Source organism: Hyla sarda, unplaced genomic scaffold, assembly GCF_029499605.1.
Source record: "Hyla sarda isolate aHylSar1 unplaced genomic scaffold, aHylSar1.hap1 scaffold_1229, whole genome shotgun sequence".
NCBI classification, from domain to species: Eukaryota; Metazoa; Chordata; class Amphibia; order Anura; family Hylidae; genus Hyla; species Hyla sarda.
The window spans coordinates 15,741-39,347 of record NW_026607850.1 but is presented as its reverse complement, the minus strand read 5'-3'; the positions used below and the strand labels follow the sequence as shown (position 1 = coordinate 39,347).

The 23,607-nt window shown below is 45.7% G+C and overlaps 9 non-coding genes across 9 annotated transcripts; all 9 read right to left on the bottom strand.

Annotated features, from left to right (window-relative positions):
* Positions 1–1,749: 1,749 nt before the first annotated feature.
* On the bottom strand, positions 1,750–1,940 carry LOC130303477 (U2 spliceosomal RNA). The gene has a single exon (XR_008853538.1). It is a non-coding gene; the product is annotated as a U2 spliceosomal RNA (small nuclear RNA).
* Positions 1,941–5,308: 3,368 nt separating this feature from the next.
* LOC130303476 (U2 spliceosomal RNA) lies at positions 5,309–5,499 on the bottom strand. The gene has a single exon (XR_008853537.1). It is a non-coding gene; the product is annotated as a U2 spliceosomal RNA (small nuclear RNA).
* A 3,367-nt stretch (positions 5,500–8,866) lies between these two features.
* On the bottom strand, positions 8,867–9,057 carry LOC130303475 (U2 spliceosomal RNA). Its single transcript, XR_008853536.1, has one exon. It is a non-coding gene; the product is annotated as a U2 spliceosomal RNA (small nuclear RNA).
* A 2,080-nt stretch (positions 9,058–11,137) lies between these two features.
* LOC130303474 (U2 spliceosomal RNA) lies at positions 11,138–11,328 on the bottom strand. The gene has a single exon (XR_008853535.1). It is a non-coding gene; the product is annotated as a U2 spliceosomal RNA (small nuclear RNA).
* Positions 11,329–13,419: 2,091 nt separating this feature from the next.
* Positions 13,420–13,610, bottom strand: LOC130303473 (U2 spliceosomal RNA). Its single transcript, XR_008853534.1, has one exon. It is a non-coding gene; the product is annotated as a U2 spliceosomal RNA (small nuclear RNA).
* A 2,094-nt stretch (positions 13,611–15,704) lies between these two features.
* On the bottom strand, positions 15,705–15,895 carry LOC130303508 (U2 spliceosomal RNA). The gene has a single exon (XR_008853561.1). It is a non-coding gene; the product is annotated as a U2 spliceosomal RNA (small nuclear RNA).
* A 2,107-nt stretch (positions 15,896–18,002) lies between these two features.
* Positions 18,003–18,193, bottom strand: LOC130303506 (U2 spliceosomal RNA). Its single transcript, XR_008853560.1, has one exon. It is a non-coding gene; the product is annotated as a U2 spliceosomal RNA (small nuclear RNA).
* A 2,086-nt stretch (positions 18,194–20,279) lies between these two features.
* On the bottom strand, positions 20,280–20,470 carry LOC130303498 (U2 spliceosomal RNA). The gene has a single exon (XR_008853558.1). It is a non-coding gene; the product is annotated as a U2 spliceosomal RNA (small nuclear RNA).
* Positions 20,471–22,545: 2,075 nt separating this feature from the next.
* Positions 22,546–22,736, bottom strand: LOC130303495 (U2 spliceosomal RNA). The gene has a single exon (XR_008853555.1). It is a non-coding gene; the product is annotated as a U2 spliceosomal RNA (small nuclear RNA).
* Between the last annotated feature and the right edge of the window lie 871 nt (positions 22,737–23,607).

Genomic DNA, 23,607 nt, shown 5'->3' with positions numbered 1-23,607 from the left:
AACCAACACCCACGGGAAGCTGTAAGCATAGAGGACATGCCTGCACCCCATTGGACTTACCTGTGTGGGTTAAACCCGGGTTATTTGACAACCTATGGCGGTGATGGTTCTGCTCAGGCAGAGCAGTGCTGATGCTCCTCATAAAGCTGTCGCTGCTGTGAAGGTTCTAGGTGACATCACAAATCCCTATGGTTACATACACAACAAAGCTGGGTTGTTGTTGTTTACACTCTGCAAGGCCTGTGGAAGTGAGTGACATCATAGCACTGTAGTTCTGAGGGTTCTAGATGGATGCAACAATCTCCTGTTGCTTCTATGAAGGCCATAATAGACGACATCACCAAACAGCTCCATAGTCACATACACAGCAAAGGAGAGATGTTGTTTACACCTAGTGATGTCAGTGGTATTGAGTGACATCACAGCACAGTGCTAAGGCTCCTGGGCCTGGACACAGCAGCGGCTGCAATATCTCAACGGAGAATACGTTTATATATATGTGTGTGTGTGCGCGTATATATATATATATATATATATATATATATATATATATATATATATATTTCTCCGCCGAAATCACTTTTAAACCCATTTCCACCTTTTTTTCCCTTCTCTTCCTCTTACTTTTTTTTCACGTTTTTTTACGTTTTTCTCCTTTTCGCCTCTTTTCTGGGCGTATTATTCTTCTTTTTCTTCTTTTTTTTCGTCTAATGCATACCCCATCAGTGCAGCAATGCTTATTCAATACCGCCAGCAGATGGAGACACTGGGGGATAATTTTCTAAGGATTTATACTGATTTTTCCTGTCTGAATTTGTCGCACAAAAAGTTGCAGGCCAAATATGTGTGACATTTCTGCGACTTTAGCTTCTAGAGCATTTTTACAACATTATACATAGGTGCTGAATACATAAAAAGCGACTGTTCAGCGACAGACAAGTCGCATCGGCTGAAAGTAGGCCAGAATGTCAGTCCATGTTGGAGCAGGTTTAGATACAGTCTAAAGTATAGATCTCAAAGTCTGTGCACAGAATTTAGCAAGGGCCTCGCACCTTCTGATGCATCAGGTAGGTGCACAATAGCATAGCCTAACCCTCTGTACTTTGGTCTATATTGATGCGGGACATAGACAGCCAGCTGATGACCAATCCATTAGTGCAATGGATGGCTGGAAGCATTTGTCTTTGCCTTTGCAATACCACAGAAGCAATGCATGGTCAATGTACAGCAATGACACACCTGTGTGAACAGCCAGGAGACCCCCCCCCCCCCCCCCCATGTTATGTTACATAGTTACATAGTTAGTACGGTCGAAAAAAGACATATGTCCATCAAGTTCAACCAGGGAATTAAGGGGTAGGGGTGTGGCGCGATATTGGGGAAGGGATGAGATTTTATATTTCTTCATAAGCATTAATCTTATTTTGTCAATTAGGAACATTCAGCACCCACCCGCTATCAAGGCAGCTGCCTATCATGTCATGCCCTACCTGCACAGGTGTGCTGGCTACTCAAATGATCCAATTAAGGAGGCCATTTAGTCAGCAGCAGCAGAAGTCCTGTGCCTGGACGCTCCAACAGCGGCCAGACACAAGCAGAAGCAGAAGCAGCAGAAGCAGCAGAAGCAGCAGCAGCACCACCTTTTGTTTTTTGGCTGCAGCAGCAGCAAGGCCCACAGGGCTGGCTAGCTGGCTAGCCAGCAAGCAGGTAGCAATGAAAGTAGGAATCTTTCTTTTTAACCCTGTAAGGGGGTGGTGCACTGTACCCGAAGATACTGCCATATCGGGTCAATGCATAGGGCGACGGAAGCAAGCTTCGAAATCGGCCCCCGTTCTCAAAAATCCATTTAATATATGGTCCCCAGATAGGGGACGTATCAGATATTAAACTGATAAGAACAGATACTACACTTGATCTTAGCCAAAAGGCCGAGAAGCGATAACCGTGAAAGGGGCGGGCCCAACAAGGTGCCCTTCATGGGCACTATCACTGCTTGCTGTCAGGGAGGCTGCCAGACAATTTTCCATGCACACTCTGGGCTGGGGGGCAGTCAACCACCAGTACACACAGCAGAACCTAAACCCATACCATTATTGCTAAGCAGCAAGACAGGGGCCCATTGCACTCCCACGGGGCCTTTTTAAATGCAATCCATAACCCGGATTTGCCAGGAACCCTTCTTACTCCTCCTACTTGCATGTGACACTGGGCTTAGGATCTGCATAGGAAACACACACACAAGCACACACCTACCTTTGTTGCCTGCAGATGCCTCCTTGGCTGTCCCCAAACGGTATCAAACCAACACCCACGGGAAGCTGTAAGCATAGAGGACATGCCTGCACCCCATTGGACTTACCTGTGTGGGTTAAACCCGGGTTATTTGACAACCTATGGCGGTGATGGTTCTGCTCAGGCAGAGCAGTGCTGATGCTCCTCATAAAGCTGTCGCTGCTGTGAAGGTTCTAGGTGACATCACAAATCCCTATGGTTACATACACAACAAAGCTGGGTTGTTGTTGTTTACACTCTGCAAGGCCTGTGGAAGTGAGTGACATCATAGCACTGTAGTTCTGAGGGTTCTAGATGGATGCAACAATCTCCTGTTGCTTCTATGAAGGCCATAATAGACGACATCACCAAACAGCTCCATAGTCACATACACAGCAAAGGAGAGATGTTGTTTACACCTAGTGATGTCAGTGGTATTGAGTGACATCACAGCACAGTGCTAAGGCTCCTGGGCCTGGACACAGCAGCGGCTGCAATATCTCAACGGAGAATACGTTTATATATATGTGTGTGTGTGCGCGTATATATATATATATATATATATATATATATATTTCTCCGCCGAAATCACTTTTAACCCCTTAAGGACCGGAGGTTTTTCCGTTTTTGCATTTTCGTTTTTTGCTCCTTGCCTTTAAAAAATCATAACTCTTTCAAATTTACACCTAAAAATCCATATGATGGCTTATTTTTTGCGCCACCAATTCTACTTTGTAATGACGTCAGTCATTTTGCCCAAAAATCTGTGGTGAAGCAGGAAAAAAAATCATTGTGCGACAAAATTGAAAAAAAAACGCTGTTTTGTAACTTTTGGGGGCTTCCGTTTCTACGTAGTACATTTTTCGGTAAAAATGACACCTGATATGTATTCTGTAGGTCCATACGATTAAAATGATACCCTACTTATATAGGTTTGATTTTGTCGGACTTCTGGAAAAAATCATAACTACATGCAGGAAAATTAATACGTTTAAAATTGTCATCTTCTGACCCCTATAACTTTTTTATTTTTCCGTTTATGGGGCGGTATGGGGGCTCATTTTTTGCGCCATGATCTGAAGTTTTTAACGGTACCATTTGTGCATTGATAGGACTTATTGATCACTTTTTATTCATTTTTAAATGATATAAAAAGTGACCAAAAATGCACTATTTTGGACTTTGGAATTTTTTTGCGCGCACGCCATTGACCGAGCGGTTTAATTAATGATATATTTTTATAATTCGGACATTTCCGCACGCGGTGATACCACATATGTTTATTTTTATTTTTATTTACACTGTGTTTTTTTTTTTATTGGAAAAGGGGGGTGATTCAAACTTTTAATAGGGGAGGAGTTAAATGATGTTTATTCACTTTTTTTTTTCACTTTTTTTTTGCAGTGTTATAGGTCCCATAGGGACCTATAACACTGCACACACTGATCTTCTATGTTGATCACTGGTTTCTCATAAGAAACCAGTGATCAACGATTCTGCCGGATGACTGCTCATGCCTGGATCTCAGGCACTGAGCAGTCATTCGGCGATCGGACAGCGAGGAGGCAGGTAGGGGCCCTCCCGCTGTCCTGTCAGCTGTTCGGGATGCCGCGATTTCACCGCGGCTATCCCGAACAGCCCACTGAGCTAGCCGGGATGCTTTCGGTTTCACTTTAGACGCGGCGTTCAACTTTGAACGCCGCGTCTAAAGGGTTAATAGCGCGCGGCACAGCGATCAATGCCGCGCGCTATTAGCCACGGGTCCCGGCCGTTGTTAGAGGCCGGGCCCGACCCGCTATGACGCGGGGCCACGCCGTGGCCCCGCGTTATAGATCGGGAGTGGACACATGACGTTCCAGTACGTCATGTGTCCTTAAGGGGTTAAACCCATTTCCACCTTTTTTTCCCTTCTCTTCCTCTTACTTTTTTTTCACGTTTTTTTACGTTTTTCTCCTTTTCGCCTCTTTTCTGGGCGTATTATTCTTCTTTTTCTTCTTTTTTTTCGTCTAATGCATACCCCATCAGTGCAGCAATGCTTATTCAATACCGCCAGCAGATGGAGACACTGGGGGATAATTTTCTAAGGATTTATACTGATTTTTCCTGTCTGAATTTGTCGCACAGAAAGTTGCAGGCCAAATATGTGTGACATTTCTGCGACTTTAGCTTCTAGAGCATTTTTACAACATTATACATAGGTGCTGAATACATAAAAAGCGACTGTTCAGCGACAGACAAGTCGCATCGGCTGAAAGTAGGCCAGAATGTCAGTCCATGTTGGAGCAGGTTTAGATACAGTCTAAAGTATAGATCTCAAAGTCTGTGCACAGAATTTAGCAAGGGCCTCGCACCCTCTGATGCATCAGGTAGGTGCACAATAGCATAGCCTAACCCTCTGTACTTTGGTCTATATTGATGCGGGACATAGACAGCCAGCTGATGACCAATCCATTAGTGCAATGGATGGCTGGAAGCATTTGTCTTTGCCTTTGCAATACCACAGAAGCAATGCATGGTCAATGTACAGCAATGACACACCTGTGTGAACATCCAGGAGACCCCCCCCCCCCCCCCATGTTATGTTACATAGTTACATAGTTAGTACGGTCGAAAAAAGACATATGTCCATCAAGTTCAACCAGGGAATTAAGGGGTAGGGGTGTGGCGCGATATTGGGGAAGGGATGAGATTTTATATTTCTTCATAAGCATTAATCTTATTTTGTCAATTAGGAACATTCAGCACCCACCCGCTATCAAGGCAGCTGCCTATCATGTCATGCCCTACCTGCACAGGTGTGCTGGCTACTCAAATGATCCAATTAAGGAGGCCATTTAGTCAGCAGCAGCAGAAGTCCTGTGCCTGGACGCTCCAACAGCGGCCAGACACAAGCAGAAGCAGAAGCAGCAGAAGCAGCAGCAGCACCACCTTTTGTTTTTTGGCTGCAGCAGCAGCAAGGCCCACAGGGCTGGCTAGCTGGCTAGCCAGCAAGCAGGTAGCAATGAAAGTAGGAATCTTTCTTTTTAACCCTGTAAGGGGGTGGTGCACTGTACCCGAAGATACTGCCATATCGGGTCAATGCATAGGGCGACGGAAGCAAGCTTCGAAATCGGCCCCCGTTCTCAAAAATCCATTTAATATATGGTCCCCAGATAGGGGACGTATCAGATATTAAACTGATAAGAACAGATACTACACTTGATCTTAGCCAAAAGGCCGAGAAGCGATAACCGTGAAAGGGGCGGGCCCAACAAGGTGCCCTTCATGGGCACTATCACTGCTTGCTGTCAGGGAGGCTGCCAGACAATTTTCCATGCACACTCTGGGCTGGGGGGCAGTCAACCACCAGTACACACAGCAGAACCTAAACCCATACCATTATTGCTAAGCAGCAAGACAGGGGCCCATTGCACTCCCACGGGGCCTTTTTAAATGCAATCCATAACCCGGATTTGCCAGGAACCCTTCTTACTCCTCCTACTTGCATGTGACACTGGGCTTAGGATCTGCATAGGAAACACACACACAAGCACACACCTACCTTTGTTGCCTGCAGATGCCTCCTTGGCTGTCCCCAAACGGTATCAAACCAACACCCATGGGAAGCTGTAAGCATAGAGGACATGCCTGCACCCCATTGGACTTACCTGTGTGGGTTAAACCCGGGTTATTTGACAACCTATGGCGGTGATGGTTCTGCTCAGGCAGAGCAGTGCTGATGCTCCTCATAAAGCTGTCGCTGCTGTGAAGGTTCTAGGTGACATCACAAATCCCTATGGTTACATACACAACAAAGCTGGGTTGTTGTTGTTTACACTCTGCAAGGCCTGTGGAAGTGAGTGACATCATAGCACTGTAGTTCTGAGGGTTCTAGATGGATGCAACAATCTCCTGTTGCTTCTATGAAGGCCATAATAGACGACATCACCAAACAGCTCCATAGTCACATACACAGCAAAGGAGAGATGTTGTTTACACCTAGTGATGTCAGTGGTATTGAGTGACATCACAGCACAGTGCTAAGGCTCCTGGGCCTGGACACAGCAGCGGCTGCAATATCTCAACGGAGAATACGTTTATATATATGTGTGTGTGTGCGCGTATATATATATATATATATATATATATATATATATTTCTCCGCCGAAATCACTTTTAACCCCTTAAGGACCGGAGGTTTTTCCGTTTTAGCATTTTCGTTTTTTGCTCCTTGCCTTTAAAAAATCATAACTCTTTCAAATTTACACCTAAAAATCCATATGATGGCTTATTTTTTGCGCCACCAATTCTACTTTGTAATGACGTCAGTCATTTTGCCCAAAAATCTGTGGTGAAGCAGGAAAAAAAATCATTGTGCGACAAAATTGAAAAAAAAACGCTGTTTTGTAACTTTTGGGGGCTTCCGTTTCTACGTAGTACATTTTTCGGTAAAAATAACACCTGATATGTATTCTGTAGGTCCATACGATTAAAATGATACCCTACTTATATAGGTTTGATTTTGTCGGACTTCTGGAAAAAATCATAACTACATGCAGGAAAATTAATACGTTTAAAATTGTCATCTTCTGACCCCTATAACTTTTTTATTTTTCCGTGTATGGGGCGGTATGAGGGCTCATTTTTTGCGCCATGATCTGAAGTTTTTAACGGTACCATTTGTGCATTGATAGGACTTATTGATCACTTTTTATTCATTTTTAAATGATATAAAAAGTGACCAAAAATGCACTATTTTGGACTTTGGAATTTTTTTGCGCGCACGCCATTGACCGAGCGGTTTAATTAATGATATATTTTTATAATTCGGACATTTCCGCACGCGGTGATACCACATATGTTTATTTTTATTTTTATTTACACTGTGTTTTTTTTTTTATTGGAAAAGGGGGGTGATTCAAACTTTTAATAGGGGAGGAGTTAAATGATGTTTATTCACTTTTTTTTTTCACTTTTTTTTTGCAGTGTTATAGGTCCCATAGGGACCTATAACACTGCACACACTGATCTTCTATGTTGATCACTGGTTTCTCATAAGAAACCAGTGATCAACGATTCTGCCGGATGACTGCTCATGCCTGGATCTCAGGCACTGAGCAGTCATTTGGCGATCGGACAGCGAGGAGGCAGGTAGGGGCCCTCCCGCTGTCCTGTCAGCTGTTCGGGATGCCGCGATTTCACCGCGGCTATCCCGAACAGCCCACTGAGCTAGCCGGGATGCTTTCGGTTTCACTTTAGACGCGGCGTTCAACTTTGAACGCCGCGTCTAAAGGGTTAATAGCGCGCGGCACAGCGATCAATGCCGCGCGCTATTAGCCACGGGTCCCGGCCGTTGTTAGAGGCCGGGCCCGACCCGCTATGACGCGGGGCCACGCCGTGGCCCCGCGTTATAGATCGGGAGTGGACACATGACGTTCCAGTACGTCATGTGTCCTTAAGGGGTTAAACCCATTTCCACCTTTTTTTCCCTTCTCTTCCTCTTACTTTTTTTTCACGTTTTTTTACGTTTTTCTCCTTTTCGCCTCTTTTCTGGGCGTATTATTCTTCTTTTTCTTCTTTTTTTTCGTCTAATGCATACCCCATCAGTGCAGCAATGCTTATTCAATACCGCCAGCAGATGGAGACACTGGGGGATAATTTTCTAAGGATTTATACTGATTTTTCCTGTCTGAATTTGTCGCACAGAAAGTTGCAGGCCAAATATGTGTGACATTTCTGCGACTTTAGCTTCTAGAGCATTTTTACAACATTATACATAGGTGCTGAATACATAAAAAGCGACTGTTCAGCGACAGACAAGTCGCATCGGCTGAAAGTAGGCCAGAATGTCAGTCCATGTTGGAGCAGGTTTAGATACAGTCTAAAGTATAGATCTCAAAGTCTGTGCACAGAATTTAGCAAGGGCCTCGCACCTTCTGATGCATCAGGTAGGTGCACAATAGCATAGCCTAACCCTCTGTACTTTGGTCTATATTGATGCGGGACATAGACAGCCAGCTGATGACCAATCCATTAGTGCAATGGATGGCTGGAAGCATTTGTCTTTGCCTTTGCAATACCACAGAAGCAATGCATGGTCAATGTACAGCAATGACACACCTGTGTGAACAGCCAGGAGACCCCCCCCCCCCCATGTTATGTTACATAGTTACATAGTTAGTACGGTCGAAAAAAGACATATGTCCATCAAGTTCAACCAGGGAATTAAGGGGTAGGGGTGTGGCGCGATATTGGGGAAGGGATGAGATTTTATATTTCTTCATAAGCATTAATCTTATTTTGTCAATTAGGAACATTCAGCACCCACCCGCTATCAAGGCAGCTGCCTATCATGTCATGCCCTACCTGCACAGGTGTGCTGGCTACTCAAATGATCCAATTAAGGAGGCCATTTAGTCAGCAGCAGCAGAAGTCCTGTGCCTGGACGCTCCAACAGCGGCCAGACACAAGCAGAAGCAGAAGCAGCAGAAGCAGCAGCAGCACCACCTTTTGTTTTTTGGCTGCAGCAGCAGCAAGGCCCACAGGGCTGGCTAGCTGGCTAGCCAGCAAGCAGGTAGCAATGAAAGTAGGAATCTTTCTTTTTAACCCTGTAAGGGGGTGGTGCACTGTACCCGAAGATACTGCCATATCGGGTCAATGCATAGGGCGACGGAAGCAAGCTTCGAAATCGGCCCCCGTTCTCAAAAATCCATTTAATATATGGTCCCCAGATAGGGGACGTATCAGATATTAAACTGATAAGAACAGATACTACACTTGATCTTAGCCAAAAGGCCGAGAAGCGATAACCGTGAAAGGGGCGGGCCCAACAAGGTGCCCTTCATGGGCACTATCACTGCTTGCTGTCAGGGAGGCTGCCAGACAATTTTCCATGCACACTCTGGGCTGGGGGGCAGTCAACCACCAGTACACACAGCAGAACCTAAACCCATACCATTATTGCTAAGCAGCAAGACAGGGGCCCATTGCACTCCCACGGGGCCTTTTTAAATGCAATCCATAACCCGGATTTGCCAGGAACCCTTCTTACTCCTCCTACTTGCATGTGACACTGGGCTTAGGATCTGCATAGGAAACACACACACAAGCACACACCTACCTTTGTTGCCTGCAGATGCCTCCTTGGCTGTCCCCAAACGGTATCAAACCAACACCCACGGGAAGCTGTAAGCATAGAGGACATGCCTGCACCCCATTGGACTTACCTGTGTGGGTTAAACCCGGGTTATTTGACAACCTATGGCGGTGATGGTTCTGCTCAGGCAGAGCAGTGCTGATGCTCCTCATAAAGCTGTCGCTGCTGTGAAGGTTCTAGGTGACATCACAAATCCCTATGGTTACATACACAACAAAGCTGGGTTGTTGTTGTTTACACTCTGCAAGGCCTGTGGAAGTGAGTGACATCATAGCACTGTAGTTCTGAGGGTTCTAGATGGATGCAACAATCTCCTGTTGCTTCTATGAAGGCCATAATAGACGACATCACCAAACAGCTCCATAGTCACATACACAGCAAAGGAGAGATGTTGTTTACACCTAGTGATGTCAGTGGTATTGAGTGACATCACAGCACAGTGCTAAGGCTCCTGGGCCTGGACACAGCAGCGGCTGCAATATCTCAACGGAGAATACGTTTATATATATGTGTGTGTGTGCGCGTATATATATATATATATATATATATATATATATATTTCTCCGCCGAAATCACTTTTAAACCCATTTCCACCTTTTTTTCCCTTCTCTTCCTCTTACTTTTTTTTCACGTTTTTTTAAGTTTTTCTCCTTTTCGCCTCTTTTCTGGGCGTATTATTCTTCTTTTTCTTCTTTTTTTTCGTCTAATGCATACCCCATCAGTGCAGCAATGCTTATTCAATACCGCCAGCAGATGGAGACACTGGGGGATAATTTTCTAAGGATTTATACTGATTTTTCCTGTCTGAATTTGTCGCACAGAAAGTTGCAGGCCAAATATGTGTGACATTTCTGCGACTTTAGCTTCTAGAGCATTTTTACAACATTATACATAGGTGCTGAATACATAAAAAGCGACTGTTCAGCGACAGACAAGTCGCATCGGCTGAAAGTAGGCCAGAATGTCAGTCCATGTTGGAGCAGGTTTAGATACAGTCTAAAGTATAGATCTCAAAGTCTGTGCACAGAATTTAGCAAGGGCCTCGCACCTTCTGATGCATCAGGTAGGTGCACAATAGCATAGCCTAACCCTCTGTACTTTGGTCTATATTGATGCGGGACATAGACAGCCAGCTGATGACCAATCCATTAGTGCAATGGATGGCTGGAAGCATTTGTCTTTGCCTTTGCAATACCACAGAAGCAATGCATGGTCAATGTACAGCAATGACACACCTGTGTGAACAGCCAGGAGACCCCCCCCCCCCCATGTTATGTTACATAGTTACATAGTTAGTACGGTCGAAAAAAGACATATGTCCATCAAGTTCAACCAGGGAATTAAGGGGTAGGGGTGTGGCGCGATATTGGGGAAGGGATGAGATTTTATATTTCTTCATAAGCATTAATCTTATTTTGTCAATTAGGAACATTCAGCACCCACCCGCTATCAAGGCAGCTGCCTATCATGTCATGCCCTACCTGCACAGGTGTGCTGGCTACTCAAATGATCCAATTAAGGAGGCCATTTAGTCAGCAGCAGCAGAAGTCCTGTGCCTGGACGCTCCAACAGCGGCCAGACACAAGCAGAAGCAGAAGCAGCAGAAGCAGCAGCAGCACCACCTTTTGTTTTTTGGCTGCAGCAGCAGCAAGGCCCACAGGGCTGGCTAGCTGGCTAGCCAGCAAGCAGGTAGCAATGAAAGTAGGAATCTTTCTTTTTAACCCTGTAAGGGGGTGGTGCACTGTACCCGAAGATACTGCCATATCGGGTCAATGCATAGGGCGACGGAAGCAAGCTTCGAAATCGGCCCCCGTTCTCAAAAATCCATTTAATATATGGTCCCCAGATAGGGGACGTATCAGATATTAAACTGATAAGAACAGATACTACACTTGATCTTAGCCAAAAGGCCGAGAAGCGATAACCGTGAAAGGGGCGGGCCCAACAAGGTGCCCTTCATGGGCACTATCACTGCTTGCTGTCAGGGAGGCTGCCAGACAATTTTCCATGCACACTCTGGGCTGGGGGGCAGTCAACCACCAGTACACACAGCAGAACCTAAACCCATACCATTATTGCTAAGCAGCAAGACAGGGGCCCATTGCACTCCCACGGGGCCTTTTTAAATTCAATCCATAACCCGGATTTGCCAGGAACCCTTCTTACTCCTCCTACTTGCATGTGACACTGGGCTTAGGATCTGCATAGGAAACACACACACAAGCACACACCTACCTTTGTTGCCTGCAGATGCCTCCTTGGCTGTCCCCAAACGGTATCAAACCAACACCCACGGGAAGCTGTAAGCATAGAGGACATGCCTGCACCCCATTGGACTTACCTGTGTGGGTTAAACCCGGGTTATTTGACAACCTATGGCGGTGATGGTTCTGCTCAGGCAGAGCAGTGCTGATGCTCCTCATAAAGCTGTCGCTGCTGTGAAGGTTCTAGGTGACATCACAAATCCCTATGGTTACATACACAACAAAGCTGGGTTGTTGTTGTTTACACTCTGCAAGACCTGTGGAAGTGAGTGACATCATAGCACTGTAGTTCTGAGGGTTCTAGATGGATGCAACAATCTCCTGTTGCTTCTATGAAGGCCATAATAGACGACATCACCAAACAGCTCCATAGTCACATACACAGCAAAGGAGAGATGTTGTTTACACCTAGTGATGTCAGTGGTATTGAGTGACATCACAGCACAGTGCTAAGGCTCCTGGGCCTGGACACAGCAACGGCTGCAATATCTCAACGGAGAATACGTTTATATATATGTGTGTGTGTGCGCGTATATATATATATATATATATATATATATATATATATATATATTTCTCCGCCGAAATCACTTTTAAACCCATTTCCACCTTTTTTTCCCTTCTCTTCCTCTTACTTTTTTTTCACGTTTTTTTACGTTTTTCTCCTTTTCGCCTCTTTTCTGGGCGTATTATTCTTCTTTTTCTTCTTTTTTTTCGTCTAATGCATACCCCATCAGTGCAGCAATGCTTATTCAATACCGCCAGCAGATGGAGACACTGGGGGATAATTTTCTAAGGATTTATACTGATTTTTCCTGTCTGAATTTGTCGCACAGAAAGTTGCAGGCCAAATATGTGTGACATTTCTGCGACTTTAGCTTCTAGAGCATTTTTACAACATTATACATAGGTGCTGAATACATAAAAAGCGACTGTTCAGCGACAGACAAGTCGCATCGGCTGAAAGTAGGCCAGAATGTCAGTCCATGTTGGAGCAGGTTTAGATACAGTCTAAAGTATAGATCTCAAAGTCTGTGCACAGAATTTAGCAAGGGCCTCGCACCTTCTGATGCATCAGGTAGGTGCACAATAGCATAGCCTAACCCTCTGTACTTTGGTCTATATTGATGCGGGACATAGACAGCCAGCTGATGACCAATCCATTAGTGCAATGGATGGCTGGAAGCATTTGTCTTTGCCTTTGCAATACCACAGAAGCAATGCATGGTCAATGTACAGCAATGACACACCTGTGTGAACAGCCAGGAGACCCCCCCCCCCCCTCCATGTTATGTTACATAGTTACATAGTTAGTACGGTCGAAAAAAGACATATGTCCATCAAGTTCAACCAGGGAATTAAGGGGTAGGGGTGTGGCGCGATATTGGGGAAGGGATGAGATTTTATATTTCTTCATAAGCATTAATCTTATTTTGTCAATTAGGAACATTCAGCACCCACCCGCTATCAAGGCAGCTGCCTATCATGTCATGCCCTACCTGCACAGGTGTGCTGGCTACTCAAATGATCCAATTAAGGAGGCCATTTAGTCAGCAGCAGCAGAAGTCCTGTGCCTGGACGCTCCAACAGCGGCCAGACACAAGCAGAAGCAGAAGCAGCAGAAGCAGCAGCAGCACCACCTTTTGTTTTTTGGCTGCAGCAGCAGCAAGACCCACAGGGCTGGCTAGCTGGCTAGCCAGCAAGCAGGTAGCAATGAAAGTAGGAATCTTTCTTTTTAACCCTGTAAGGGGGTGGTGCACTGTACCCGAAGATACTGCCATATCGGGTCAATGCATAGGGCGACGGAAGCAAGCTTCGAAATCGGCCCCCGTTCTCAAAAATCCATTTAATATATGGTCCCCAGATAGGGGACGTATCAGATATTAAACTGATAAGAACAGATACTACACTTGATCTTAGCCAAAAGGCCGAGAAGCGATAACCGTGAAAGGGGCGGGCCCAACAAGGTGCCCTTCATGGGCACTATCACTGCTTGCTGTCAGGGAGGCTGCCAGACAATTTTCCATGCACACTCTGGGCTGGGGGGCAGTCAACCACCAGTACACACAGCAGAACCTAAACCCATACCATTATTGCTAAGCAGCAAGACAGGGGCCCATTGCACTCCCACGGGGCCTTTTTAAATGCAATCCATAACCCGGATTTGCCAGGAACCCTTCTTACTCCTCCTACTTGCATGTGACACTGGGCTTAGGATCTGCATAGGAAACACACACACAAGCACACACCTACCTTTGTTGCCTGCAGATGCCTCCTTGGCTGTCCCCAAACGGTATCAAACCAACACCCACGGGAAGCTGTAAGCATAGAGGACATGCCTGCACCCCATTGGACTTACCTGTGTGGGTTAAACCCGGGTTATTTGACAACCTATGGCGGTGATGGTTCTGCTCAGGCAGAGCAGTGCTGATGCTCCTCATAAAGCTGTCGCTGCTGTGAAGGTTCTAGGTGACATCACAAATCCCTATGGTTACATACACAACAAAGCTGGGTTGTTGTTGTTTACACTCTGCAAGGCCTGTGGAAGTGAGTGACATCATAGCACTGTAGTTCTGAGGGTTCTAGATGGATGCAACAATCTCCTGTTGCTTCTATGAAGGCCATAATAGACGACATCACCAAACAGCTCCATAGTCACATACACAGCAAAGGAGAGATGTTGTTTACACCTAGTGATGTCAGTGGTATTGAGTGACATCACAGCACAGTGCTAAGGCTCCTGGGCCTGGACACAGCAGCGGCTGCAATATCTCAACGGAGAATACGTTTATATATATGTGTGTGTGTGCGCGTATATATATATATATATATATATATATATATATATATATATATATATTTCTCCGCCGAAATCACTTTTAAACCCATTTCCACCTTTTTTTCCCTTCTCTTCCTCTTACTTTTTTTTCACGTTTTTTTACGTTTTTCTCCTTTTCGCCTCTTTTCTGGGCGTATTATTCTTCTTTTTCTTCTTTTTTTTCGTCTAATGCATACCCCATCAGTGCAGCAATGCTTATTCAATACCGCCAGCAGATGGAGACACTGGGGGATAATTTTCTAAGGATTTATACTGATTTTTCCTGTCTGAATTTGTCGCACAGAAAGTTGCAGGCCAAATATGTGTGACATTTCTGCGACTTTAGCTTCTAGAGCATTTTTACAACATTATACATAGGTGCTGAATACATAAAAAGCGACTGTTCAGCGACAGACAAGTCGCATCGGCTGAAAGTAGGCCAGAATGTCAGTCCATGTTGGAGCAGGTTTAGATACAGTCTAAAGTATAGATCTCAAAGTCTGTGCACAGAATTTAGCAAGGGCCTCGCACCTTCTGATGCATCAGGTAGGTGCACAATAGCATAGCCTAACCCTCTGTACTTTGGTCTATATTGATGCGGGACATAGACAGCCAGCTGATGACCAATCCATTAGTGCAATGGATGGCTGGAAGCATTTGTCTTTGCCTTTGCAATACCACAGAAGCAATGCATGGTCAATGTACAGCAATGACACACCTGTGTGAACAGCCAGGAGACCCCCCCCCCCCTCCATGTTATGTTACATAGTTACATAGTTAGTACGGTCGAAAAAAGACATATGTCCATCAAGTTCAACCAGGGAATTAAGGGGTAGGGGTGTGGCGCGATATTGGGGAAGGGATGAGATTTTATATTTCTTCATAAGCATTAATCTTATTTTGTCAATTAGGAACATTCAGCACCCACCCGCTATCAAGGCAGCTGCCTATCATGTCATGCCCTACCTGCACAGGTGTGCTGGCTACTCAAATGATCCAATTAAGGAGGCCATTTAGTCAGCAGCAGCAGAAGTCCTGTGCCTGGACGCTCCAACAGCGGCCAGACACAAGCAGAAGCAGAAGCAGCAGAAGCAGCAGCAGCACCACCTTTTGTTTTTTGGCTGCAGCAGCAGCAAGGCCCACAGGGCTGGCTAGCTGGCTAGCCAGCAAGCAGGTAGCAATGAAAGTAGGAATCTTTCTTTTTAACCCTGTAAGGGGGTGGTGCACTGTACCCGAAGATACTGCCATATCGGGTCAATGCATAGGGCGACGGAAGCAAGCTTCGAAATCGGCCCCCGTTCTCAAAAATCCATTTAATATATGGTCCCCAGATAGGGGACGTATCAGATATTAAACTGATAAGAACAGATACTACACTTGATCTTAGCCAAAAGGCCGAGAAGCGATAACCGTGAAAGGGGCGGGCCCAACAAGGTGCCCTTCATGGGCACTATCACTGCTTGCTGTCAGGGAGGCTGCCAGACAATTTTCCATGCACACTCTGGGCTGGGGGGCAGTCAACCACCAGTACACACAGCAGAACCTAAACCCATACCATTATTGCTAAGCAGCAAGACAGGGGCCCATTGCACTCCCACGGGGCCTTTTTAAATGCAATCCATAACCCGGATTTGCCAGGAACCCTTCTTACTCCTCCTACTTGCATGTGACACTGGGCTTAGGATCTGCATAGGAAACACACACACAAGCACACACCTACCTTTGTTGCCTGCAGATGCCTCCTTGGCTGTCCCCAAACGGTATCAAACCAACACCCACGGGAAGCTGTAAGCATAGAGGACATGCCTGCACCCCATTGGACTTACCTGTGTGGGTTAAACCCGGGTTATTTGACAACCTATGGCGGTGATGGTTCTGCTCAGGCAGAGCAGTGCTGATGCTCCTCATAAAGCTGTCGCTGCTGTGAAGGTTCTAGGTGACATCACAAATCCCTATGGTTACATACACAACAAAGCTGGGTTGTTGTTGTTTACACTCTGCAAGGCCTGTGGAAGTGAGTGACATCATAGCACTGTAGTTCTGAGGGTTCTAGATGGATGCAACAATCTCCTGTTGCTTCTATGAAGGCCATAATAGACGACATCACCAAACAGCTCCATAGTCACATACACAGCAAAGGAGAGATGTTGTTTACACCTAGTGATGTCAGTGGTATTGAGTGACATCACAGCACAGTGCTAAGGCTCCTGGGCCTGGACACAGCAGCGGCTGCAATATCTCAACGAAGAATACGTTTATATATATGTGTGTGTGTGCGCGTATATATATATATATATATATATATATATATATATATATATATATATATATATATTTCTCCGCCGAAATCACTTTTAAACCCATTTCCACCTTTTTTTCCCTTCTCTTCCTCTTACTTTTTTTTCACGTTTTTTTACGTTTTTCTCCTTTTCGCCTCTTTTCTGGGCGTATTATTCTTCTTTTTCTTCTTTTTTTTCGTCTAATGCATACCCCATCAGTGCAGCAATGCTTATTCAATACCGCCAGCAGATGGAGACACTGGGGGATAATTTTCTAAGGATTTATACTGATTTTTCCTGTCTGAATTTGTCGCACAGAAAGTTGCAGGCCAAATATGTGTGACATTTCTGCGACTTTAGCTTCTAGAGCATTTTTACAACATTATACATAGGTGCTGAATACATAAAAAGCGACTGTTCAGCGACAGACAAGTCGCATCGGCTGAAAGTAGGCCAGAATGTCAGTCCATGTTGGAGCAGGTTTAGATACAGTCTAAAGTATAGATCTCAAAGTCTGTGCACAGAATTTAGCAAGGGCCTCGCACCTTCTGATGCATCAGGTAGGTGCACAATAGCATAGCCTAACCCTCTGTACTTTGGTCTATATTGATGCGGGACATAGACAGCCAGCTGATGACCAATCCATTAGTGCAATGGATGGCTGGAAGCATTTGTCTTTGCCTTTGCAATACCACAGAAGCAATGCATGGTCAATGTACAGCAATGACACACCTGTGTGAACAGCCAGGAGACCCCCCCCCCCCATGTTATGTTACATAGTTACATAGTTAGTACGGTCGAAAAAAGACATATGTCCATCAAGTTCAACCAGGGAATTAAGGGGTAGGGGTGTGGCGCGATATTGGGGAAGGGATGAGATTTTATATTTCTTCATAAGCATTAATCTTATTTTGTCAATTAGGAACATTCAGCACCCACCCGCTATCAAGGCAGCTGCCTATCATGTCATGCCCTACCTGCACAGGTGTGCTGGCTACTCAAATGATCCAATTAAGGAGGCCATTTAGTCAGCAGCAGCAGAAGTCCTGTGCCTGGACGCTCCAACAGCGGCCAGACACAAGCAGAAGCAGAAGCAGCAGAAGCAGCAGCAGCACCACCTTTTGTTTTTTGGCTGCAGCAGCAGCAAGGCCCACAGGGCTGGCTAGCTGGCTAGCTGGCTAGCCAGCAAGCAGGTAGCAATGAAAGTAGGAATCTTTCTTTTTAACCCTGTAAGGGGGTGGTGCACTGTACCCGAAGATACTGCCATATCGGGTCAATGCATAGGGCGACGGAAGCAAGCTTCGAAATCGGCCCCCGTTCTCAAAAATCCATTTAATATATGGTCCCCAGATAGGGGACGTATCAGATATTAAACTGATAAGAACAGATACTACACTTGATCTTAGCCAAAAGGCCGAGAAGCGATAACCGTGAAAGGGGCGGGCCCAACAAGGTGCCCTTCATGGGCACTATCACTGCTTGCTGTCAGGGAGGCTGCCAGACAATTTTCCATGCACACTCTGGGCTGGGGGGCAGTCAACCACCAGTACACACAGCAGAACCTAAACCCATACCATTATTGCTAAGCAGCAAGACAGGGGCCCATTGCACTCCCACGGGGCCTTTTTAAATGCAATCCATAACCCGGATTTGCCAGGAACCCTTCTTACTCCTCCTACTTGCATGTGACACTGGGCTTAGGATCTGCATAGGAAACACACACACAAGCACACACCTACCTTTGTTGCCTGCAGATGCCTCCTTGGCTGTCCCCAAACGGTATCAAACCAACACCCACGGGAAGCTGTAAGCATAGAGGACATGCCTGCACCCCATTGGACTTACCTGTGTGGGTTAAACCCGGGTTATTTGACAACCTATGGCGGTGATGGTTCTGCTCAGGCAGAGCAGTGCTGATGCTCCTCATAAAGCTGTCGCTGCTGTGAAGGTTCTAGGTGACATCACAAATCCCTATGGTTACATACACAACAAAGCTGGGTTGTTGTTGTTTACACTCTGCAAGGCCTGTGGAAGTGAGTGACATCATAGCACTGTAGTTCTGAGGGTTCTAGATGGATGCAACAATCTCCTGTTGCTTCTATGAAGGCCATAATAGACGACATCACCAAACAGCTCCATAGTCACATACACAGCAAAGGAGAGATGTTGTTTACACCTAGTGATGTCAGTGGTATTGAGTGACATCACAGCACAGTGCTAAGGCTCCTGGGCCTGGACACAGCAGCGGCTGCAATATCTCAACGGAGAATACGTTTATATATATGTGTGTGTGTGCGCGTATATATATATATATATATATATATATATATATATATATATTTCTCCGCCGAAATCACTTTTAAACCCATTTCCACCTTTTTTTCCCTTCTCTTCCTCTTACTTTTTTTTCACGTTTTTTTACGTTTTTCTCCTTTTCGCCTCTTTTCTGGGCGTATTATTCTTCTTTTTCTTCTTTTTTTTCGTCTAATGCATACCCCATCAGTGCAGCAATGCTTATTCAATACCGCCAGCAGATGGAGACACTGGGGGATAATTTTCTAAGGATTTATACTGATTTTTCCTGTCTGAATTTGTCGCACAGAAAGTTGCAGGCCAAATATGTGTGACATTTCTGCGACTTTAGCTTCTAGAGCATTTTTACAACATTATACATAGGTGCTGAATACATAAAAAGCGGCTGTTCAGCAAAAGACAAGTCGCATCGGCTGAAAGTAGGCCAGAATGTCAGTCCATGTTGGAGCAGGTTTAGATACAGTCTAAAGTATAGATCTCAAAGTCTGTGCACAGAATTTAGCAAGGGCCTCGCACCTTCTGATGCATCAGGTAGGTGCACAATAGCATAGCCTAACCCTCTGTACTTTGGTCTATATTGATGCGGGACATAGACAGCCAGCTGATGACCAATCCATTAGTGCAATGGATGGCTGGAAGCATTTGTCTTTGCCTTTGCAATACCACAGAAGCAATGCATGGTCAATGTACAGCAATGACACACCTGTGTGAACAGCCAGGAGATCCCCCCCCCCCCATGTTATGTTACATAGTTACATAGTTAGTACGGTCGAAAAAAGACATATGTCCATCAAGTTCAACCAGGGAATTAAGGGGTAGGGGTGTGGCGCGATATTGGGGAAGGGATGAGATTTTATATTTCTTCATAAGCATTAATCTTATTTTGTCAATTAGGAACATTCAGCACCCACCCGCTATCAAGGCAGCTGCCTATCATGTCATGCCCTACCTGCACAGGTGTGCTGGCTACTCAAATGATCCAATTAAGGAGGCCATTTAGTCAGCAGCAGCAGAAGTCCTGTGCCTGGACGCTCCAACAGCGGCCAGACACAAGCAGAAGCAGAAGCAGCAGAAGCAGCAGCAGCACCACCTTTTGTTTTTTGGCTGCAGCAGCAGCAAGGCCCACAGGGCTGGCTAGCTGGCTAGCCAGCAAGCAGGTAGCAATGAAAGTAGGAATCTTTCTTTTTAACCCTGTAAGGGGGTGGTGCACTGTACCCGAAGATACTGCCATATCGGGTCAATGCATAGGGCGACGGAAACAAGCTTCGAAATCGGCCCCCGTTCTCAAAAATCCATTTAATATATGGTCCCCAGATAGGGGACGTATCAGATATTAAACTGATAAGAACATATACTACACTTGATCTTAGCCAAAAGGCCGAGAAGCGATAACCGTGAAAGGGGCGGGCCCAACAAGGTGCCCTTCATGGGCACTATCACTGCTTGCTGTCAGGGAGGCTGCCAGACAATTTTCCATGCACACTCTGGGCTGGGGGGCAGTCAACCACCAGTACACACAGCAGAACCTAAACCCATACCATTATTGCTAAGCAGCAAGACAGGGGCCCATTGCACTCCCACGGGGCCTTTTTAAATGCAATCCATAACCCGGATTTGCCAGGAACCCTTCTTACTCCTCCTACTTGCATGTGACACTGGGCTTAGGATCTGCATAGGAAACACACACACAAGCACACACCTACCTTTGTTGCCTGCAGATGCCTCCTTGGCTGTCCCCAAACGGTATCAAACCAACACCCACGGGAAGCTGTAAGCATAGAGGACATGCCTGCACCCCATTGGACTTACCTGTGTGGGTTAAACCCGGGTTATTTGACAACCTATGGCGGTGATGGTTCTGCTCAGGCAGAGCAGTGCTGATGCTCCTCATAAAGCTGTCGCTGCTGTGAAGGTTCTAGGTGACATCACAAATCCCTATGGTTACATACACAACAAAGCTGGGTTGTTGTTGTTTACAAGGCCTGTGGAAGTGAGTGACATCATAGCACTGTAGTTCTGAGGGTTCTAGATGGATGCAACAATCTCCTGTTGCTTCTATGAAGGCCATAATAGACGACATCACCAAACAGCTCCATAGTCACATACACAGCAAAGGAGAGATGTTGTTTACACCTAGTGATGTCAGTGGTATTGAGTGACATCACAGCACAGTGCTAAGGCTCCTGGGCCTGGACACAGCAGCGGCTGCAATATCTCAACGGAGAATACGTTTATATATATGTGTGTGTGTGCGCGTATATATATATATATATATATATATATATATATATATATTTCTCCGTCGAAATCACTTTTAAACCCATTTCCACCTTTTTTTCCCTTCTCTTCCTCTTACTTTTTTTTCAAGTTTTTTTACGTTTTTCTCCTTTTCGCCTCTTTTCTGGGCTTATTATTCTTCTTTTTCTTCTTTTTTTTCGTCTAATGCATACCCCATCAGTGCAGCAATGCTTATTCAATACCGCCAGCAGATGGAGACACTGGGGGATAATTTTCTAAGGATTTATACTGATTTTTCCTGTCTGAATTTGTCGCACAGAAAGTTGCAGGCCAAATATGTGTGACATTTCTGCGACTTTAGCTTCTAGAGCATTTTTACAACATTATACATAGGTGCTGAATACATAAAAAGCGACTGTTCAGCGACAGACAAGTCGCATCGGCTGAAAGTAGGCCAGAATGTCAGTCCATGTTGGAGCAGGTTTAGATACAGTCTAAAGTATAGATCTCAAAGTCTGTGCACAGAATTTAGCAAGGGCCTCGCACCTTCTGATGCATCAGGTAGGTGCACAATAGCATAGCCTAACCCTCTGTACTTTGGTCTATATTGATGCGGGACATAGACAGCCAGCTGATGACCAATCCATTAGTGCAATGGATGGCTGGAAGCATTTGTCTTTGCCTTTGCAATACCACAGAAGCAATGCATGGTCAATGTACAGCAATGACACACCTGTGTGAACAGCCAGGAGCCCCCCCCCCCCATGTTATGTTACATAGTTACATAGTTAGTACGGTCGAAAAAAGACATATGTCCATCAAGTTCAGCCAGGGAATTAAGGGGTAGGGGTGTGGCGCGATATTGGGGAAGGGATGAGATTTTATATTTCTTCATAAGCATTAATCTTATTTTGTCAATTAGGAACATTCAGCACCCACCCGCTATCAAGGCAGCTGCCTATCATGTCATGCCCTACCTGCACAGGTGTGCTGGCTACTCAAATGATCCAATTAAGGAGGCCATTTAGTCAGCAGCAGCAGAAGTCCTGTGCCTGGACGCTCCAACAGCGGCCAGACACAAGCAGAAGCAGAAGCAGCAGAAGCAGCAGCAGCACCACCTTTTGTTTTTTGGCTGCAGCAGCAGCAAGGCCTACAGGGCTGGCTAGCTGGCTAGCCAGCAAGCAGGTAGCAATGAAAGTAGGAATCTTTCTTTTTAACCCTGTAAGGGGGTGGTGCACTGTACCCGAAGATACTGCCATATCGGGTCAATGCATAGGGCGACGGAAGCAAGCTTCGAAATCGGCCCCCGTTCTCAAAAATCCATTTAATATATGGTCCCCAGATAGGGGACGTATCAGATATTAAACTGATAAGAACAGATACTACACTTGATCTTAGCCAAAAGGCCGAGAAGCGATAACCGTGAAAGGGGCGGGCCCAACAAGGTGCCCTTCATGGGCACTATCACTGCTTGCTGTCAGGGAGGCTGCCAGACAATTTTCCATGCACACTCTGGGCTGGGGGGCAGTCAACCACCAGTACACACAGCAGAACCTAAACCCATACCATTATTTCTAAGCAGCAAGACAGGGGCCCATTGCACTCCCACGGGGCCTTTTTAAATGCAATCCATAACCCGGATTTGCCAGGAACCCTTCTTACTCCTCCTACTTGCATGTGACACTGGGCTTAGGATCTGCATAGGAAACACACACACAAGCACACACCTACCTTTGTTGCCTGCAGATGCCTCCTTGGCTGTCCCCAAACGGTATCAAACCAACACCCACGGGAAGCTGTAAGCATAGAGGACATGCCTGCACCCCATTGGACTTACCTGTGTGGGTTAAACCCGGGTTATTTGACAACCTATGGCGGTGATGGTTCTGCTCAGGCAGAGCAGTGCTGATGCTCCTCATAAAGCTGTCGCTGCTGTGAAGGTTCTAGGTGACATCACAAATCCCTATGGTTACATACACAACAAAGCTGGGTTGTTGTTGTTTACACTCTGCAAGGCCTGTGGAAGTGAGTGACATCATAGCACTGTAGTTCTGAGGGTTCTAGATGGATGCAACAATCTCCTGTTGCTTCTATGAAGGCCATAATAGACGACATCACCAAACAGCTCCATAGTCACATACACAGCAAAGGAGAGATGTTGTTTACACCTAGTGATGTCAGTGGTATTGAGTGACATCACAGCACAGTGCTAAGGCTCCTGGGCCTGGACACAGCAGCGGCTGCAATATCTCAACGGAGAATACGTTTATATATATGTGTGTGTGTGCG